We start from the raw sequence: 20,249 nt of genomic DNA, 5'->3' as shown, positions 1-20,249 counted from the left end.
CATTTATTTATTTATTTTTGAGCCAGAGTCTTACTTCGTCTCCCTTGTTAGAGTGCTGTGTTGTCATAGCTCACAGCGACCTCCAACTCTTGGGCTTAAGTGATTATCTTGCCTCAGCCTCCCAAGTAGCTGGGGCTACACAATACCTTGCTATTTTTAGAAATAGCACAATACCACCACAATACCTTGCTATTTTTAGAAACGGGGTCTCACTCTTGCTCAGGTTGGTCTTCAACCTGTAAACTCAGGCAATCCATCTGCCTTGACCTCCCAGAGTCCTAGGATTATAGGTGTGAACCACCATGCCTGGCCCAATCTCTCTCTCTCTCTCTTTCTCTCTTTTTAAAAAATTTTTTATTGTGGTAAAATATATGTAACATAAAATTTGCCATTTAACCACTTTTAAGGGTATAGTTCTGTGTCATTAAGTATATTCATACATATATTTTTTATTTTTATTTATTTATTTTTGAGACAGAGTCTCAAAATAGAGTGTCCTAGCATCAGTTTAGCGCACAGCAAACTCAGACTCCTGAGTTTTGCAATCTTTCTGCCTCAGCCTTCCAGGCAGTTAGGACTACAGGCACATGCCATCACAACTGGCTAATATTTTCTGTTTTTAGTAGAGAAGGTATCTTGCGATTCCTCAGGCTGGTCTCGAACTCCTGAGCTCAAAGGATCTTCCTGCTTCATCCTCTCAGAGTGTTGAGATTACAGGTGTGAGCCACTGTGGCTGGACCATAGTCATTTTGTTGTACAACTGTTACACTATATGCCTCCAGAATCTTTTCATTTTCCCCAACTGAAACCCCCCCTTTCTCCCTGCCTGAAGCCCCTGGCAAGCATTATTCTTTCTGCCTCTATGAATTCGACTACACCGTGTCCCTCAAATAAGTGGAATCATATGGTATTTATCCTTTTATGATTGGCTGTTTGACTTAGTACTGTGTATAATATCTTCAAGGTTTATCCATGTTATAGCATATGTCAGAACTTTCTTTAAGACTGAGTTGAGTTATACTCCATTGTATGTCTCTGCCACATTTTGTTTATCCATCTGTTGGTGGACATTGGGGTTGCTTATACCTTTTCGTATTGTGAATAATGTTTCTATTTCATCATACTTTTAATGCCTTATGAAGCCTGGACTCTGTCCCTGAGGGTTGTAAATTTCTGATAGACTAGGACTGTGAGCCCAGGCTCTGATGTCAGGGAGCAAACATGTAATCAAAGTAAGCTAAAGGTCCTTTTGTAGAATATGGCAGGAACACAGGCAGGGCAGTTCATTCTACCTTAGAGAGGGGGTGTTTGAAGCATGAGGAATTTTGCCAGCCAGAGAAAATCGCAAAAACATTCTGAGCTGTGTGACTACAAAGAAGAATGTGAATATGCAGTTAGGGAATGGGAAGCTTTAGTAGTGAGACCTTTAAAGAAGATTGTGAAAATGAATAAATAAATAAAGATTGTGGCAATTCATGAAAGGACTTACGTGTGTCATATAAGTCAGTTAAAAAAAAAAAACAAGAACACTAACTTCAACTTTTGAATAGGTAAATAATTCACCTGCTTCAAAATTTAAAAGGTAAAAGATATACACTAAAAACTTACTCTTTTCAGGCTCACCACCCATAGCACAGAGGTTAAGGATCAGCTGGAGGGTTCGAACCGGGCCCAGGCCAGGTGAACAAGAATGACAACTGCAACAACAACAACAACAAAAATAGCTGAGCATCGTGGCGGGTGCCTGTAGTCCCAACTACTCGGGATGCTGAGGCAAGAGAATCACTCAAGCCCAAGAGTTTGAGGTTGCTGTGAGCTGTGACGCTACGGCACTCTACCGAGGGCAACATAGTGAGGCTCTGTCTCAAGAAAAACAAAACAAAACAAAACCACAACTTACCCTTTCACCCTTGAACTCCAGCCACCCAGTTTGGATGGTCATAGGAAACACTGTGTCTATGCTTCTAGGATAGTTTGTGCATATTCAGGTAATATATATCCCCCTTTTATGTTAATGGTGACCTGTGTGCACGCTTCAGCAGCACATATACTAAAATTGGAACGCTACGGGGAAGATTAGCATGGCCCCTGCGCAAAGGATGACACGCAAATTCGTGAAGCGTTCCATATTTTTCAACAAGTACAATTTTAAAAGTAAATCATTTTACTAATTACACATTAGTCTAATGGTGACCTGTTATACTGTCTTCTTTCTCGATTTTTTGTTTTTGTTTTTGAGACTGAATCTCATTCTGTTGCCCAGGCTAGAGTGCCGTGGCATCATTACAGCTCATAGCAACCTCAAACTCCTGGGTTCAACTGATCCTCCTGCTTCAGCTTCCTGAGTAGCTGGGGCTACAGGCGCCTGCCATAACTCTGGGCTAATTTTTCTATTTATAGCAGAGACAGTATCTTGCTCTTGCTCAGGCTGGTCTTAAATTCCTAAGTTCAAGGGATCCTCTCTTCTTAGCCTCCTAGGGTGTTAGGATTTCAGGACTTAGCTACCGTGCCCAGTCTTGTATCTTGATTTTTTTTCCCTCTTAACATATTTTTGGGAATATTTCCTATCAGAACATACAGAGCTTTCTCTTCTTTTGAGAGTTATCGTCCTTTGATGGTTATAACATAATTAATTTAGAAAGACATAAATATGTCATTTTATGCATGTGCAAGTACATTGTAGGATAATTTCTAGAAGCAGCACATACTAAGCGTTGGATGTTAAGCAGTAAAGAGATTTTAAGCTGAGGTATAAGGTTTTGGTAAGGCAACTCTGGTAATAGCCAGGACGATGGAGTGGAGTACCAGTAAGACACTGGAATAGGAGAACCATCCATCCAAGCAAGAGGTCTATTTGCCTCCAAGTAGTTGAAGAGATGCAGATAGAGAAAGAGGACAGATTCTAGAATAGCCTCTTTATTACTTAATTTATATTTGGATTATTAGCATTCTCTGTTTAAAATAAATAAAACAAATGTTTTAAAAATTATTAACTTATTCTCAGAGCAACTGTGTGGTTATTATCCCCTTTTATAGCTGAGGAAACAAGAGCTCGAAGAACTTGAATAATGTGTCCAGAGCTAGTAATTGGCAGTACCAAAGATCCTTATCAAATCTAAAAGATCTCAACAATGATTTTATTGAAGATGTATATGAAACAAGTCATGCCCACATCTTTTTGGTCTCAGTTGGAAGAAAGTAAAACTGCATACAGTAGCTGGTAGCTTAGATCCACCTGTCGATGTGCCGGAAGAAAACGAAGATCAAGGTGAGGCAAGAGACCTCTAAGAGAAAGGCTTGAAGTCAGGTGTACCAGTAGTTTTTAATCTCTCCAGTATGTATTCCAAGCTGGCATGGACAGATGTCTGTGCTGATAAGATGTTAAGCAAAAAACCATAGGGCAGTATGTTTAGAATGATCCCATTTTGTATTATGCTGTATGTGGAAGAGTATGTGCTAAAATGTGATGGGGTCGAATGATGAGATTTCAGGTTTAAAAAGTTCTTTTCTTCTCTTGCCTGTAATTCCAGCCCTCTGGGAGGCTGAGGTGGGTAGATTGCTTGCGCTCAGGAGAGCAGGATCAACCTGAGCAAGAGTGAGACCCCATCTCTACTAAAAATAGAAAAACTAGCCAGGGATTGTATGGACACTTGTAGTCCCAGCTACTTAGGAGGCTGAGGCAGGAGGATCTCTTGAGCCCAAGAGTTTGAGGTTGCTGTGAGCTATGACACCATGGCAGTCTACCCAGGGTGACAGAGTGAGATTCTGTCTCAAAAAAGAAAAAAAGTTTTTTCTTACCATAATTCATGCATTCTTCCTAACAATGAACATGTGTCACTTTTAAAATAAGAAAGACAAGTCCAATATTCCACTTCCCACACCCATCTATTTGTTGTTATCGTTTGCATTCTTCCCACTGACTGGGATTGCTCTTCCTTTTATGGTAGAATGGGCCCAACACAGATGCATGAAGCTCTTCCCAGGCTCTTCCACAGATGCATGAAATTAATCTCCCCCTTTGCTGTATTCCTATAAAACTTGGCTGTGGTTCTTACTAGATACTATTATGAATTAAAAATACTTGTGTTCATGTTTGTTTCCACCTATCCTTTTGATTTCCCCACTTCCAAATTTGAGTTCTAGAAAGCATCTAGTACAATGTTTTTCAACCTTTTTTATCTTACGGCACATTTGAACCTGTTGGTTAAACTTCCGTGGCACACTTAAATTATGGTGATCAAAAAGAAGAGTAAAAAAAAGAATGTGCTTACTATGCTTTGAATGCTTTGAACTTTTTTCCAAAAAAATGTAATTAATGATCTTTAAAAATTTTCAGGGCACACCAGTGTACCTCAGCATAAGCTCACCAGTTGAAAACCTCTGATCTAGTACCCCCATAGATTGGGATTACTTGCACAGTAGTTATATACTTTAATGTTGAATCAGTTACATTTGCAGTACTGCAGTTTTTTGCTGCCAGAACAAGAAAAGATAGATGAAAACTCTGAGTCATAGTCAGCAGAGTCATTTAAAATTCTGAGGGCAATGATATATTAGTGTACACCAGATGAATACTGTTTCCTAATTTGGGAAGTCTCTGGAGTAAAAGGAGCCATAAATAAGCAAACATCATCTCTAAAACTGCCGTGTCTATTACATCTGTAAAACTAAAACATGATTGCTGCCTTTTACGTGACATATACCAGAAGACTGTCTCTGGACTGGAAGCTTCAATTTGAGCTGTTCTAAAGCTGTCATAAAAAGGCAAATTCCTCAGTTAGTCTTCTGCAGTCGTATACCAAAGCTGGTGACAGTCGGGAATGAAAAGGCAAGAATCACTTTTTTCCCTCCTTGTCTAGAAATTGACCTCTTTCACTTATCCTTGCCAGATAAATAAACCATTTTCTCTTTTTTCAACTAATGTTCAGTTCATCTTTCCTTCCATATCTTTTTCCTTCTTTTCCTTCCTCAAAGTTACCAGTCTCGGTTGGGTTGGTTGCTGTCTCCTAATCTCTCCTCCTTGTCCATTAGTGCCAAGTGGATCTTTCTTAAGTACAGCTCTGATCTCAATACTGTCTTTTTCAGAAACCTTTTGTGTCTCTTCCCTACTGTCTTCTGGACTAATCTAAATTTCTTATTCTAGCTCTTATGGGCTATCCAGACCCCTAACCTCTTTCTGATCTTTTTGTCCATGGAGAGCATGAGTCAGCAAACTACAGCCTGCATACTGAATTTTGGGTTGCCCAGGAGCTGAGAATAGTATTTATGTTTTATCATATTTTGGGGAAAAAAACAAAAGAAAAAATATTTTATGACACAAGAAAGTAGGCAAAATTGAAATTTTAGTGTCCATAATAAAGTTTTATTGCAAGACAGCCGTGCCTGCTCATTTACATATCTTCTATGTAGTTTTACACTACAGTGACAAAGTTGAGAAATTGTAACAGAGACCATATGACCCACAAAACCTGGCCTTTCACAGAAAAAATTTGCCAACTATAATCTAGAGTTAATACACTTGTAGAGTTGGCAATAGGTCCTAGAAATTCTTATTTTAAGAATGAGAAAGGGCTCGGCGCCTATAGCTCAACTGGCTAAGGCGCCAGCCACGTACACCTAAGGTGGCGGGTTCGAATCCCCAGCCCGGACCTGGGTACATTAATTACAGCTGCAACCAAAAAAAAAATAGCCGGGCGTTGTGGCGGGCGCCTGTGGTCCCAGCTACTTGGGAGGCGGAGGCAGGAGACTCGCTTGAGCCCAAGAGTTGGAGGTTGCTGTGAGCTGTAATGCCACGGCACTCTACCTAGGGGGACAGCTTGAGGCTCTGTCTCAAAAAAAAAGAACGAGAAAGTATATTCTCAGACATAATCAACAGTGTATCTAAGGTACCTTCTTTTGGCAGCGGAGAAGCCAAAATCAGAATCCAGGCTGTGCGCAGTGGCAATTGGCTGTAATTCTAGCGCTCTGGGAGAGTGAGGTGGGTGGATTGCCTGGGCTCACAGGTTCGAGACCAACCTGAGCCAGAGGGAGACCCACTAAAAATCACTTTTTTTCCCCTTGTCTAGAAATTGACCTCTTTCATTTATGCTTCATTTCTGAAGGCGTTGTGGCAGGTGCCTATAGTCCCAGCTACTCAGGAGGCTGAGGCAAGAGAATTGCTTGAGCTCAAGAGTTTGAGGTTGCTGTGAGCTATGATGCCACGCCACTGTACCAAGAGCATCAAAGTGATGCTCAAAACAAAACAAAATAAAATAAAACCAAACCAAAACAAAATCAAAATCCAGTGCTTCTACCCCACTATGGTGCCCTCCCATGAAGTCTGGATGCCAAGCTTGAGACTGCTTGGTGTTTCATGCACAAACTCCAGTTTCACGCACAGATTTTGCTTCTATGTACACACTGCACTTCCTTCCATCTAAGACGCCTTTGTCTCTCCAGAAATTATAACCATGCTTTAAGTCTCAGCTCAAGTACTGGCTTTCCTAATCCAATGCACTCTCTGTCCATTGACCCCCAGGAATGCTAAGATTATTCCTCCCTTTTAGTACTTACCAATCAATTGATGTGGTTCTGATGCTGTTTCAGGATGTAAGCTCCCTAACTATGCATCTTTGGTTACCTGAAGAAGCGTCACCTGTGATAGAATTCTCAGGACATAATTTAAGGAATAAACTAATGTAAAAAGTGGCCAGATATAAGAGATGCATTAAGTATCTCTAGTTTATATCTCTTCTATTTAAAAAAAAAGAGAGAGAGAAATTATAGCACCACTGAATGATTTTTTTTTTTTTTTGAGACAGAGTCTCACTGTGTCGCACTTGATAGAGTTCTGTGGCATCACAGCTCATAGCAACCTCAAACTCTTGGGATTCTTTTGCCTCAGCCTCCCAAGTGGCTGGGACTACAGGCACCCGCCACAATGCCTGGCTATTTTTTTGTTATTACTGTCATTGTTGATTAGCAGGTCACGTGTTGTTTAGCAGGCCGTGACCAGGTTTGAACCCATCAGCCCCAGTGCATGTGGCCGGCGCTCTAACTATGAACTATGAGTGCCAACCCTGAATGATATTTTTAACGGGATCAACTATTTAGGAGGTGCCATAGAAAGTTTATCTACCTGTCACATCCACCTAGCAATTGATGGAGAGAACTTGGATTTGTCCTAAGGACAATTACCTAATTGTGTGATGATTATTTAAGTTTTTAGTGTATTTGTTGATTACTAGGTTTAGAGAAACTTGCCTACTAAGGAAGGAGTTCACATTTTAAAATTGAATTCAGTATTGAAAACCTGCCACATTCTTTTTTGTTTTCCAGGGGTTCTCTGCTATTATATCTTCCATTTAAACTTTCAGTTAGGGATGGTTCCCTTTATGAACCAAATATAGACTTGTGTTATTCTTTAATGAATCATTAGGAGTGAACTTGATACTTAGTACTGAAGATGAATAATAATTGTAGTTTAGTGTATAAATGCTTTGCCAGCACTGTCTTTAATACAGTCATGTACTGCATATATGACCCTGGTCCTGTAGGTTTTAATGCTATATTTTCACTGCACCTTTTCTATGTTTAGATACACAAATGCTTATCATTGTGCTATAATTTTCTGCAGTATTCAGTACAGTCGCATGCTGGACAGGTTTGTAGCTTAGGAGCTATAGGCTATACCATATGCCCTAGGTGTAGGCCACGCCATCTAGATTTGTGTGAATGTACTATAACATGTTATATTTTGATGATGGAGTTGCCTAACAGTGCATTCCTAAGAATATACATATATACCTGTCATTAACTGACACATAACTGTGCTTTCCTTAAACAATAACTACTGGGTGTCGGAAAAACAAAAAAATACAGGGTGTACGGAGAGTTGCCATACATAGAAAAAGTGGGAAATTGTACGTAAATGTACCTTTGTTTGCAAAATATTCATTACACAGGCTCGGTGCCTGTGGCTCAAGCGGCTAAGGCGCCAGCCACATACACCTAAGGTGGCAGGTTCGAATCCAGTCTGGGCCCACCAAACAACAATGACGGCTGCAACCAAAAAAAGCCGGGCGTTGTGGCGGGTGCCTGTGGTCCCAGCTGCTTGGGAGGCGGAGGCAAGAGACTCGCTTGAGCCCAGGAGTTGGAGGTTGCTGTGAGCTGGGATGCCACAGCACACTACCCAGGGGGACAGCTTGAGGCTCTGTCTCAAAAAAAAAATTTTTTTTACAAAGTAGTTACAAAATTTTCTTTACGTGTTGGCTATCTCTTTTTACACACACACACACACACACACACACACATGCATGCACACACCCCCTTCTCTCCTGCTCATGGTGAACATGGCCCAAGATATCTGTTGTTATGAGAATTGGTTGATTTTCCTATGCGTGGCCACTTTTGGGATACCCTGTAGATAAACAAATAAACTCTCATTAGAGTCTAATTCTCTCAGTTCTAATTCTGTTTTCTCTTTTTACCTAACTGGGATAAGTTACCTCAGATAGTAGAGCCTGAACTTAATAATGGGTTTAGTTGTCTGTGACAACTGTTCAACATCTAGACTGCAGTATTGATGTTTTATATTGGTGAGAAGTGAAACAAAAGGAAATAAATGGAATAATCCTGTAAAAATCTTTCCTACTGGTTTGGACCAAGGCTAGGTCTGATCTTTTCACGTTATATGAAGAGCAGTAATGAAATACAATCTGCAAAAGGCATGAAGGCAAATAGTATTGCTGAATATGGTTTTTAGCTTTTTTTCCTGTTGGTACATCTTGGCCAATATGGTCTGGAAGTGCTACAGCTGTTCTCTTATTTCACTTTTCAGCAAGTTTAGAATTGAGTCTGTGCTCACTTCATATGTAGTCATACTAAATTGTGTTTTTGGTAGTTGAAAAGAGTAGATGAAACCGTTAAGAAAAACCCGAAAGCTTTGGGAAGCTTATTTGGTATAGGTCCCATAAAAGATTTTTTTTGTATGAGAATTTTAATTGGCAGCCTTGCTATTTGACACATGGATATTATAAAACATAGATTTTCCAATTCTGGCTGCCTGTAAGAAATGTGTTTGTAGCTGGAGCAAAGAAATAGTGATTTTGCTTGTGGCCCTAATTTAATGGGTCAGAGTGTTTATTATGGCCTGGAGCCAAATTCAATTACTATATTGTGAAAATGACTCTGAATAATCTCCAATTAGTAAGCAGGAGGGTTTCCAACATTAAAAGACTTTTGCCATGGGGTTGCTATTTCAAGTTTTGACCACGGCCATAATTAAAAAAAAAAAAAAGTTGCTGGTAGGGGCTACATTGTTGGTCAGTCCTGGTTCCATTTTGAAACCTAGTTTAGGCCAGGTTGACTCAGCAGATCATTCCTAAGCAGTAACAGTAAAGGAGCTGGATCCCTAGTAAGCCTAATTGACCTTGGCGGTGGAAATCTGCCAGCTTCCAGGAAGGAAAACCAAGACAATTGGACATCAGTTGGTCAGACTGCATCCTTATGGTTTATATTTGCCTGTTGTGCCCTTGAAGTTTTTCTTGTTCTTCTTGCCATCTGATAGCTCTGTAGAATTATAGAATCATGTAGCACAACAGCAGAAAGTATTAGACATCATTGAATCCCATTCTCACACTGAAAATACACAGTGTAGTACACCGTTGGTGTACTGAGGCTAACACTAGTATCCAAGTGATTTTAGACAAATCATTTAACCTGTGACTGTTCGTTATTTGTAAAATGGGATATTAAGTGAACCTATCTTATAGGGTTTAATGCATTGAGAGATTTAATGAGGTAATAAAGAGCTCCTGACTCACAGCATGATTTTGTTTTTTGAGATACTGTCTCACTCTGTTGCCCAGGCTAGAGAGCAGTGGCATCTGCCTAGCTCCCAGCAACCTCAAACTCTTGGGTTCGAGTGATCCTCCTGCCTCAGCCTCACTAGTAACCATAACTACAGGCGCCTGCCATGGCACCTGGCTGACTTTTCTTTTTTTTTTGAGACAGAGTCTCACTATGTCATCCTCGGTAGAGTGTTGTGGTGTCACAGCTCACAGCAACCTCAAACTCTTGGGTTTAAGCGATTCTCTAGCCTCAGCCTCCCAAGTAGCTGGGACTACAGGCGAAACTTTTCTATTTTTAGTAGAGATGGGGTCTTGCTCTTGCCTAGGCTGGTCTCAAAATCCTGACCTCACGGGATCCTCCTGCCTTGGCTTTGCACAGTGTGAGGATCACAGGCATGAGCCACCACACTTGCCCCTATTTTAACTATTTTTTAAAAATGGCATGTGGGAACTCAGTCAGCTTTATGCTATCATATAGTATTAGAGCTTACAGGTATGTTGAAAAAAGAGTGAAAATAAAAGAATGATGGTTTTCCTGCATTAATTATGTAGGAATTAGGAACAGAGGGGCTAAAGAGTATGTGTACAGGGTGGCTCCTGTGGCTCAGTCGGTAGGGTGCCAGCCACATACACCCAGGCTGGTGGGTGGAACCCAGCCTGGGCCAGCTAAACAACAATGACGACTGCATCAAAAAATAGGTAGGCATAGTGGTGGGCGCCTGTAGTCCCAGCTACTTAGGAGGCTGAGGCAAGAAAATCGCTTAAGCCCAAGAGTTTGAGGTTGCTGTGAGCTGTGACACCATGGCACTCTACCAAGGGCGACAAAGTGAGACTCTGTCTCTTAAAAAAAAAAGAGTATGTGTGCAGACATGAAAATGATAGAATTAAATGTTAACCTATTTTGCTAATTATCTCTATAATTCTACTCACTTCACTTGGCACTTTATTTCTGAGTACTTACTATGTGCGGGTCACCGGGTATTGTGGCCCTGAGGGAAAAAACAGTAACAGACACTGAGTCATCATCAGTTCCTTGAGGAATTCGCTCTCCACTTGAAGCATCTCCTAAAGATTACATTCAGGTCATCCAGTGATCTTTTCTTCCCCACCTATAGTTATGAATATGTAATGGTTATTTAATTATAACTAGTGAGAATAATGTTCAGCTCCCATTTAAATAATCTTATTAATAATTAAGAAAACTGGGCAAAGTAAAGACTGTGAGTAAAGAAGTTCCTTTTCTTGTTGCTAAAGTAACGACTAGAAGGTGGGAGTTGGGGGAACATATTTATGTTTTGTTATGTAGCATTTGCTTATGAATATTGGAAGCCAAAATGAAAATCACTTTCAGTAGGATTTGATATGCTTTAAATGAGTGGAGGAATATTTGTCACTTCACAAATGTCTTACTCGCAAGTTAGGAAGTGCACTTGAAAACAGTGGAAATGGAGCCAGGAGGCTTGGATTTAAATTCAAGATCTGTAACTTTCTCAGAAAAATAACCTCTCCACATAACCTCTAAAGCAAAAACTTTGGATTAGATTGCCAATTGTTTTCATTCTATTATTTTCTTTTTGTGAAATGGGAGGGGTGTCTCTTGGGTTTCCTTGAGGAAGTTAGGGAGAAAGTGGGTGGTGGGGAGAAATTCCCTGTGCTGATGACTTGTTTACTATTAATTTGATAGCTCTCCAGGAGACAAGTGTAGGTGGCCGTGAAGTCTATAGAAGAATCTTGAGTTGAGGGAAAGAATGAAATATTTGTACACGAAGCCTATTCATGGTATCTTCATGATGGGGATCTGGTGAGGCTGCTCTGCTAATATTGATTTAGCCTTAATTGATACAGTCAATCTCATAGTGGTTTACCCTAAATAGCTACTGCCAATGGAACTTAATTTGAGTTCTAAAGAAAGTATGTGACATTCATTGGATGATTGCTTGACATTAAAAATCACCAGTCTGGGTGAAGTGGCTCTTATCATTTTGGGAGGCTGAGGTAGGAGGATTGCTTGAGGCCATGAGAGCAGCCTAAGAGTCTCTATAAAAAAATTGAAAAATTGGCCAGGCATGCTGGCATGAGTCTCTAGTCCCACTTAGTTGGGAGACGGAGGCAGGAGGATTGCTTGAGCCTAGGAGTTTGAGATTGTTGTGAACTATGATGAGGTCACTTGCACTCCAATCAAGGCAACAGAGTGTGACCCCGTTGCAAAAAGAAAAAGAAATAAAGAAAAACTTGCCACTGACATAGTTCATCCGCTGTTTAACCCATGTGATTGTGTTCGCATTGATGCACATTTAATTTTTTGGCATTTGGTCAAAATTTGAACTTGTAGGCACTAGTGGTTTCTCCTAACTTTATTTGCCAAGAATGTTGTTGTACATTTTAGAATTTAGTCTATATTTTCTGATTATGAAGGCAATGTATACTTATTTTTTAAAAAAATCTACAAAACACAGAAAAAGATAAAGAAGAAAATTTAAAAAACATCTCAAATTCAACTTCCCATGGTGTATTTCCTTCTAGTCATTCTTTTGACGTGGATATTTGGGGAAGACTGGGATGTTTCATTGTTAGTGAAGTATCTGAGGCTTAAGTAAAATTCCACATAATGCTCATAATATTGGGGAGCTTGCATAATGCACTGTGCTAATTAAGGTTGAATCTTGTTTGCTAGTTTAGGTGGCACAAACTTCAGTGCCTAAGGGGCCAAATAGGTAATGAGTGAATCAGGTCAGTTATCAGACGATGGGGAGTGGTGGGAACTGTGGCAAACTGAAAAATGCAGGTCTTAGTGCAGCATGATAGCTTATGCCTGTAATCCTAGCACTCTGGGAGACCAAGATAGGAGGATCTCTTTAGCTCAGGAGTTTGATATCAGCCTGAGCAAAAGTGAGACCTCAATTCTAGTAAAAATAGAAAAATTAGCCGGGTGTTGTGGTGGGCACCTGTAGTCCCAGCTATTCAGGAAGTTGAGACAAGAGGATACCTTGAGCCCAGGCGTTTGAAGTTGCAGTAAGCTATGATGAACTCCACTGCTGTCTAGCTCAGGTGACCAAGTAAGATCTTGTCTCAAACCCCCCAACCCCCAAAAAAACAAAACAAAATTTAACACCAACCAATGTGTGTGGGGTTGGCGCTTGTAGCTCAGTGGCTAGGGCACCAGCCACATACACTGGAGCTAGCGGGTTTGAACTTGGCCTGGGCCTGCCAAACAACAGTGGCAACTGCAACCAAAAAGTAGCCGGGCATTGTGGAAGGTGCTTGTAGTCCCAGCTACTTGGAAGGCTGACACAAGAGAATTGCTTGAACTCAGGAGTCTGATGTTGCTACCCTGAGCTATGACGCCAGGGCACTCTACCTGGGGTGACAAAGTAAGACTCTTTCTAAAAAGAAAGGAAAGAAAGGTGATTCTGTTTAAATCAAGTGTCCAAATTAAGCAAAACGTAGAGGGAAAGTAGATAAGTGGTTGCCTAAGGCTGGGTGGGGGTGGGGAATGGTTAGGAGTAAATGGGGGTGGTGTTGACTGCTAATGGTTACTGGGTTTCTTTGGGGGCGAGAAAAATATCAAAAGTTGATTGTGGTGATGGTTGTACAACTCTGTGAATATATTAAATGCTGCCCAACTGGTTTGTATTTCCGGCTGAGGAGACTCAGAACACGGTTGGGGTTGCAGTGGAGAAAGTTTATTCCTCAGAGTGCTAAGATACCTCTCAAGTCTGCCTTCTTGAGATTGAGAATTAGGAAGATAGGGTTTTTAAAGACAGTTTGCAGGGCATAGGATTAGGCAATTTGGGTCTGCTAATTGGCTGGTTGGGAGGTGGAATCATCAGTCCTTTGGTATTGGCCCCTACCTAGGTGGGTCAGTTTTTAGAATGCAGGACCTTGGGTGGAGGGTCCAAGATCAGTTAAGTCAATTCCTTGGCCTGGGTGGGTCTGTTGTTGGTATGCAGGACCTGGGAGATATCTCAAAAACTACTCCAGGGTAAAGAGGCAAAGGGAGGAACAGTGATTATTATCAAGCAAATGAAGGGGCAGTGGCTGATTATTATCATTATTTTAGCTAAGCCTCCAGTGGTTGATTATTATCATTATTTTAGCTAAGCCTGCTCCTTTGCAGAGTTCTAAGGGCCTTTACTTAGTTCTCGCCATGCACCTCTTCATCAGTACTCGAAACCATTAACCTCTCCCTGGCAGTTGACACTATTGACTGTTTTTGAAGTTCTATTCTCTTGGCTTTGTGACTTAGTTCTGCCACTCTCCTTACACCATCTCAGACATTTTTTTCACAGCTTTTTTTTTTTTACCAGCTTGTTCTCCCACCAGCCACTTATGTATTGTTGTTATTGGGTCTTGATTTCATTCATCATCCATGGCTTTTATTTATTTTTTTAGACAGAGTCTCAGTATGTCGCCCTCGGTAGAGTGCTGTGGTGTCACAGCTCACAGCAACCTCAAACTCTTGACCTTAAGTGATTCTCTTGTCTCAGCTTCCCAAGTAGTTGGGACTATAGGCACCCGCCACAACGCCTGGCTATTTTTTTTGTTGCAGTTGTCATTGTTTAGCTGGCCTGGGCTGGGTTTGAACCTGCCAGCCTAGATATATGTGACTAGTGACCTACCCACTGAGCTACAGGCACGGCCCCATCCTTGGCTTTTAGAACCACTTGGTCACTTGTACTTTCAAATCTGTTCCTTTAGCAGATGCTAGTGCAAGAAGGAACCATCTATTCAATTGCTAATTGAACATCTCCGTCTGAACATTTCAGTGCTAATTAGTTTCCCTCCCAGATCTGCCTTTCTTCCTGCGTTACTATTGACCCACTCACTTTAGCCAGGAGCTGGGAGTCAGCTTAGATTTCCCTCTCACCCTCCACATTGTTTCATGTGTAGCTGCATCTCTTACACCTGTATTTGCTCTCTAATCTCCATCCACACTGCTGTTGCTTTAGTTCATCACCCCTAGTTTATCTTTCACTAAGACTCCTTGAGATCAGGGGCCATATGTGTTTTCTTGATCCCTGTTTATAACAATTGGCACATTGTATGTATATTTCTTTCTCTTTTTTGAGACAGAGTCTCACTTTTTTTTTCAGAGTCTCACTTTCTCACCCTCTGTAGATTGCCGTGGCGTTACAACTCACAATAACCTTCAGCTCTTGGGCTTAGGTAATTCTTTTGCCTCAGCCTCCCAAGTAGTTGGGACCACAAGCGCCTACCACAATGCTCGGCTATTTTTTGGTGCAGTTTGGCCAGGGCCGGGTTTGAACTCGCCACTCTGGGTATATGGGGCCGGTGCCCTATTCACTGAGCTGTAGGCGCTGCCCTGTATGTTGTATATTTCTTTTTTTTTTTTGAGACAGAGCCTCAAGCTATCCCCCTGGGTAGAGTGCTGTGGCATCATAACTCACAGCAACCTCCAACTCCTGGGCTCAAGCGAGTCTCCTGCCTCTGCCTCCCAAGTAGCTGGGACCACAGGCGCCCGCCACAATACCTGGCCATTTTTTGGTTGCAGCCATCATTGTTGTTTGGTGGGCCTGGGCTGGATTCAAACCCACCATCTTCGGTGTATGTGGCTGGCGCCTTAGCCACTTGAGCCATAGGTGCCGAGCCCTGTATGTTTCTTGATTGCTAGTTTTTCTCTCTCTGGTCCATTCTTTTTTTTTTGACAGAGTCTTGGTCCGTCACCTGGGCTAGAGTGCCATCTGCTCAGCCTGCTCACAGCCCTCCATTTTACCTTGCATCCTATTTCTTCTGGAGAACTATTATTCAGCCTTCCTAGAGTTTTTTCTTCTGTGAACCTTCCTATACCTCACTTATGCAGGGCTGAAACTTGGATATACTTGTATTAGATCGTGCATTACCTGTATTAGAATCATAAGCATTTGTCTTATCTATGAAGAGCGAGGACTGAGTCTCATTTACTTTTGTATCCCCATCACACAGGGACACACACAATGACTACCAAATAGGAAGTATTTATTAAGTGCTTGATAAAAATGAATGACTGAGTTGGAAATCAGAGTAGTGTAGAAAGTTTTAGTTTCCCTGGATATGGCTGATTAGACACGGGACTCTGGCTGGGCAGCTATGAATGATACACAAAGGATATCAGTGAGGGGTGGATGGATCACAAGCCCATCACCACTTCAGGAAAACAATCAAAAGCATCACTGATGGTGGGTCAGATACCTTGTTATAATCCTTATCTGACCCAGGCCTGGCACTGAACACAGCTGCATTATCAGAATGGTTGTTGGGTAGAACAGATTGATCAGCCTGACACTTGTGCCATCAGACATTGATTTGAGCCAAAGTAAGTATAGACAAATGGGTGCATATTCCCGTGTCTGGTCACAATCAGTTGTCCCCAGGGGTTGGCGTACTGTAAAGGCTTAACGTTTTCCTCACAGGTTTCCTCTTGTCTAAATACATGAAGAACATCTCCCTGCCACCTTTTCAGTGTAAAGCTCTGCAGTTACCACTTTTACTGTACAAATTGGCAACACAAGCTCTCCCTGCTGTGTTTTATCTTACTGTTTTCTTATACTTCGACTAGCTGAGGGAGACATCGACATTAACATATTTTTTAGTCTAGGTAGTGAGGGTTTTTTTTTTTTTTTGCTGGAAAGAGACCAAATTTCTCTACATTACTGAACCAAATCAAGTAGACTGGGATGAAAGGAGTAATAATAACAACAGCAGAAGACAAAAAGCCTCTCACATAGAATTTTGAACTAAAGTCACTTACTGAACAAAAGATATTTAAATTAACTACTGAACAAAGTAAGAGCTCTTCAAAAGAAACAGGGCTTCCTGCCAAGCCCCCTAAAAATGCCCCCAGGCCTCTTAGTCATTCACTACCATTATTTCAGTTTATGTCTAAGGATGTTTTACTTCTTATCTCATTCTCTTCCCACCACCTAGTGGACACATAGTTGGCACTTACTGCCTGTCTGTTGAATGGAATGGAATCGGGCCTCAAGAGTTAAAGAGTATTCTTTGAAGAGGAAAATAAAGGAGAAGTAATTTCAGCATTGAATAGAACTAATACATCTGAGTTTCTCTCAGCAACGACATAAAGATAGGAAGGGATAACATGTATAGTTACTCTCAGTATCTGTGGGTGCCACGAATCCATGGCTTCAACCAACTGTGAATTCAGATTTTCAGGAAGAAAATGATGGTTGCATCTGTACTGAAAATGAACAAACTTCTTTTTCTCCTTGTCATTATTTTCTGAACTACGCAGTATAACAACTTTTCTCATAGCATTTACATTATATTAAGTAGGTGTTGTAAGTAATCTGGAGGTCATTTAAAGTATTTGGGAGGATGTGCATGGGTTATGCAAATGTGATGCCATTTTATAAAAGAGACTTGAGCATTGGTGGATTTAGGTATCACATGAGTGAGGGGATCCTGGAACTAATTCCTGAGGAGGTCTAGGGACAACTGTGTTTGCTATAAAGTTAGATTACTCTAGAAGGATTGTTTTAAAATGCCAACCTGTAAAACGAGCTTGGAACTTTGACCATAACTAAGATCTATTTGTTATTCTTGTCTCTGTGTTTTTTTACCCTTTAATTTATAGTTTTTTTTTTTTTTTAGAAGGAAGGAGACTTATTGTAAGGATAAAAAAGTCAAGTATTGACTTTAGTTGAATCTCATGTTTATAAAAGACATGTAAAACACACAGGAAGAGAGTGTTTTAAATTTTGTATTTAATAATTCATACGTCCTTAAAAACAATTTGAGATAATAAATGAGAACTTAACATAGAAAAGAGAAAGGTATGTTTCCTTTATCAGAGAGCGAAAATGGAGTTTGGCCAACCAACGATGGACAAGCTGACACCTAGAGAGATTATATAGTGGTAGAAGAAATATTTGAGTAATTAAACAACTTATTAGAAGTCATGTAGCCATTTATTTGTTAAACTGGACTAGAAACCAAGTCATCAAATTCCACTGCATGTACTTTTAACTCACATGTAGTAGAAAATTTGGCTTAACTCATCAAGTGTCTCAATGAGCTGGTGTTATATACATTTTAGAAACAGTTGCTAGCCTGGCATGGAGTGTGACACCTGTAGTCCCAGCTACGTGGGAGGCTGAGGTTGGAGAATCTCTTGATCCCAGGAATTTGAGTTCAGCCTGGGCAACAGAGCAAGACCCCATCTCTAAAAAGGAAAAACCAGCCTGAGCCAGAGTGAGATCTCATCTCTAGAAATAGCTAGGTGTTTTGACAGGCTCCTATAGGCCCAGTTACTTGGGAGGCCGACGCAAGAGAATTGCTTGAATCCAAGAGTTTGAGGTTGCTGTGAGCTATGATGCCGCTGTACTCCACCAAGGGTAACAACCCAAGACTCTGTCTCAAAAAAATAAAAAATAACAAAAAAAGGAGAGAAAAGCATTTGTTGATTTTTTTTTTTCAGAGACAGAGTCTCACTTTATTGCCCTCTGTAGAGTACTGTAGCATCACAGCTCACAGCAACCCCCAGCTCTTGGTCTTAGGTGATTCTTTTGCCTCAGCCTCCCAAGTAGCTGGGACTACAGGCGCCTGCCACAACATCTAGCTATTTTTTTGTTGCAGTTTGGCTGGGGTTGGGTTTGAACCCACCACCCTCGGTATATGGGGCTGGTGCCCTACTCACTGAGCCACAGGTGCTGCCCCTATTTGTTGATTTTTTTAGAAATGTGTGATTATTATATATGTATGTATTCCTTAACAATATGTTATATAATCAACCAGTAAAATATGTATCAATGAAAATGAATGAATGATAGTACCATGAAGTGTTAGAAACATGTTGAATGAAAAAAGGTCATTCAATCTTAGAAACATGTTGAGTGAAATATATCAATTCCTTAGACTTCCCATTTGTTGATTTTTAATGAGCTGTTTGTTTGCAAAGTTGCAGCTTATATTAGAAATCATATGCTTTCCCATACTAAGCTGACCTCCAGGAATAATGTTTTCCCACAAGCCATGAAGATTCCGGCTAGTTAACAAAGAGCATTTTGTGAATTAATCCCTTTCTTGTTTGTTCTTCTCTATTTTTATTTGGAACAGATGGGTGCTATAGAAACTGTTTCTGTTTTGATGGCGTGGGGAGAGAGGAGGAAAGTGCATTTCCTATTATCTCTTGGTTAATGGCTTAAAAACTCAAAGCTTTGCCTTTGTTTCTGCTAGACAGGCTTTGCCCGTTGTTCACAAATGGGACATGCCTTTCTTTCTGGTTTTGTGTGTCTTTAGAAACTGGCTTCTTCGGAGGTTCTTGACTGGATGCTTTAGGGACAGAACACTGAATTGGAAAGATCTAGAACAAAGGGTGACAACGTTTGAATAAATGGGGAGGTCAAGGTAACATAATCTTCTCTATCTTCTCTTAGCATATAATGCTCCTCCTGGACTGAGTTTTTTTTCCTAGCTTTTTCAGCAAATGAAGCCACACCAGCCTGTCTTTCTAGTTTAGACAACCTTGTACTCACACATGGGACTGAGCTTTGCCTGTGTGTTCTTTCTCGTTGGACTTTCTGATCCTTCTCTTCTTGCCTGGGTAACTTCTTCTGTCTTTCCAGAACAGACCTTTCTGGAAGAGGCCACATAGCAAAGACATAAATGAAGGTTAAGCTAGTTGCTGAGTAAAGAGTGAATTGGAAGAATGAAAAGACTGGAGGCAGGAAGACCAGTTTTAGGAGACAACGAAGGTCCCAATGAAGGTCTGAGTGGTCTAATATAGTAACTACTTGCCGCAAGTGACAATTAAAATTAAAGTAAAAAGTCAGTTCCTTATTTGCACGAGCCACATTTCCCTCAAACTCCTGGGTTTAAGGGATTCTTTTGCCTCAGCCTCCCAAGTAGCTGAGACTACAGGCACCCGCCACAACACTCAGCCGCCAGCCCTTTACGGACGCTGAGCCATAAATACAGCATTTCTATGATAACAGAAAATGTTGTTGGACAGCAGATTTTGAGACTGCTGAAAATCAGTCCCCCAAGTAAAAATGGCATTCATTTTACATAGTCATCTTTTATGTGTTGTACCTTAAAAACTGGGTTGTTCGTTGTACCTAACCTAATTCTGGGCTGAGTGGATTGAGAATCAGAGTGGTGGTGGATACTTTCACTTCAAGTATGAATGCAGCTTAGAATAACAAAATCAGATTAAGTGTCTGTCACATGAATACTCTTCTTTCCTCACCTTACTTCTACCCTTGCAAAATAAGCATAAAGTAATTAAATACAATTCATTTTTTAGTAATGACCTCTACTGATGTCAGAATATTGGTTAATTGCAATTTAATGGTGTTATCTAGTAAAGTCATGATTTTTTAAAAATCTTGTGTTGACAAATCTTTGCCACATACCAGCCTTGTAGCTTTGCTGCCTTTGAAGACTTTTCTTTTTTTTTTTTTT

At 40.7% G+C, this 20,249-nt stretch overlaps 1 protein-coding gene and 1 non-coding gene across 3 annotated transcripts in view; both read left to right on the top strand.

Annotated features, from left to right (window-relative positions):
* The window catches only part of VCL (vinculin), a 150,142-nt gene that overhangs the window by 18,747 nt on the left and 111,146 nt on the right, over nt 1-20,249 (top strand). The gene's annotated exons all lie outside the window — the stretch shown is intronic.
* LOC111723174 lies at nt 2,027-2,134 on the top strand. Its single transcript, XR_002771772.1, has one exon. It is a non-coding gene; the product is annotated as a U6 spliceosomal RNA (small nuclear RNA).

Source organism: Otolemur garnettii, unplaced genomic scaffold (genome assembly GCF_000181295.1).
Source record: "Otolemur garnettii isolate 467f Iridium unplaced genomic scaffold, OtoGar3 scaffold00008, whole genome shotgun sequence".
Lineage (NCBI taxonomy): Eukaryota > Metazoa > Chordata > Mammalia > Primates > Galagidae > Otolemur > Otolemur garnettii.
The sequence above is the reverse complement of the archived record's forward strand: the minus strand, read 5'-3'. Positions and strand labels throughout refer to the sequence as shown.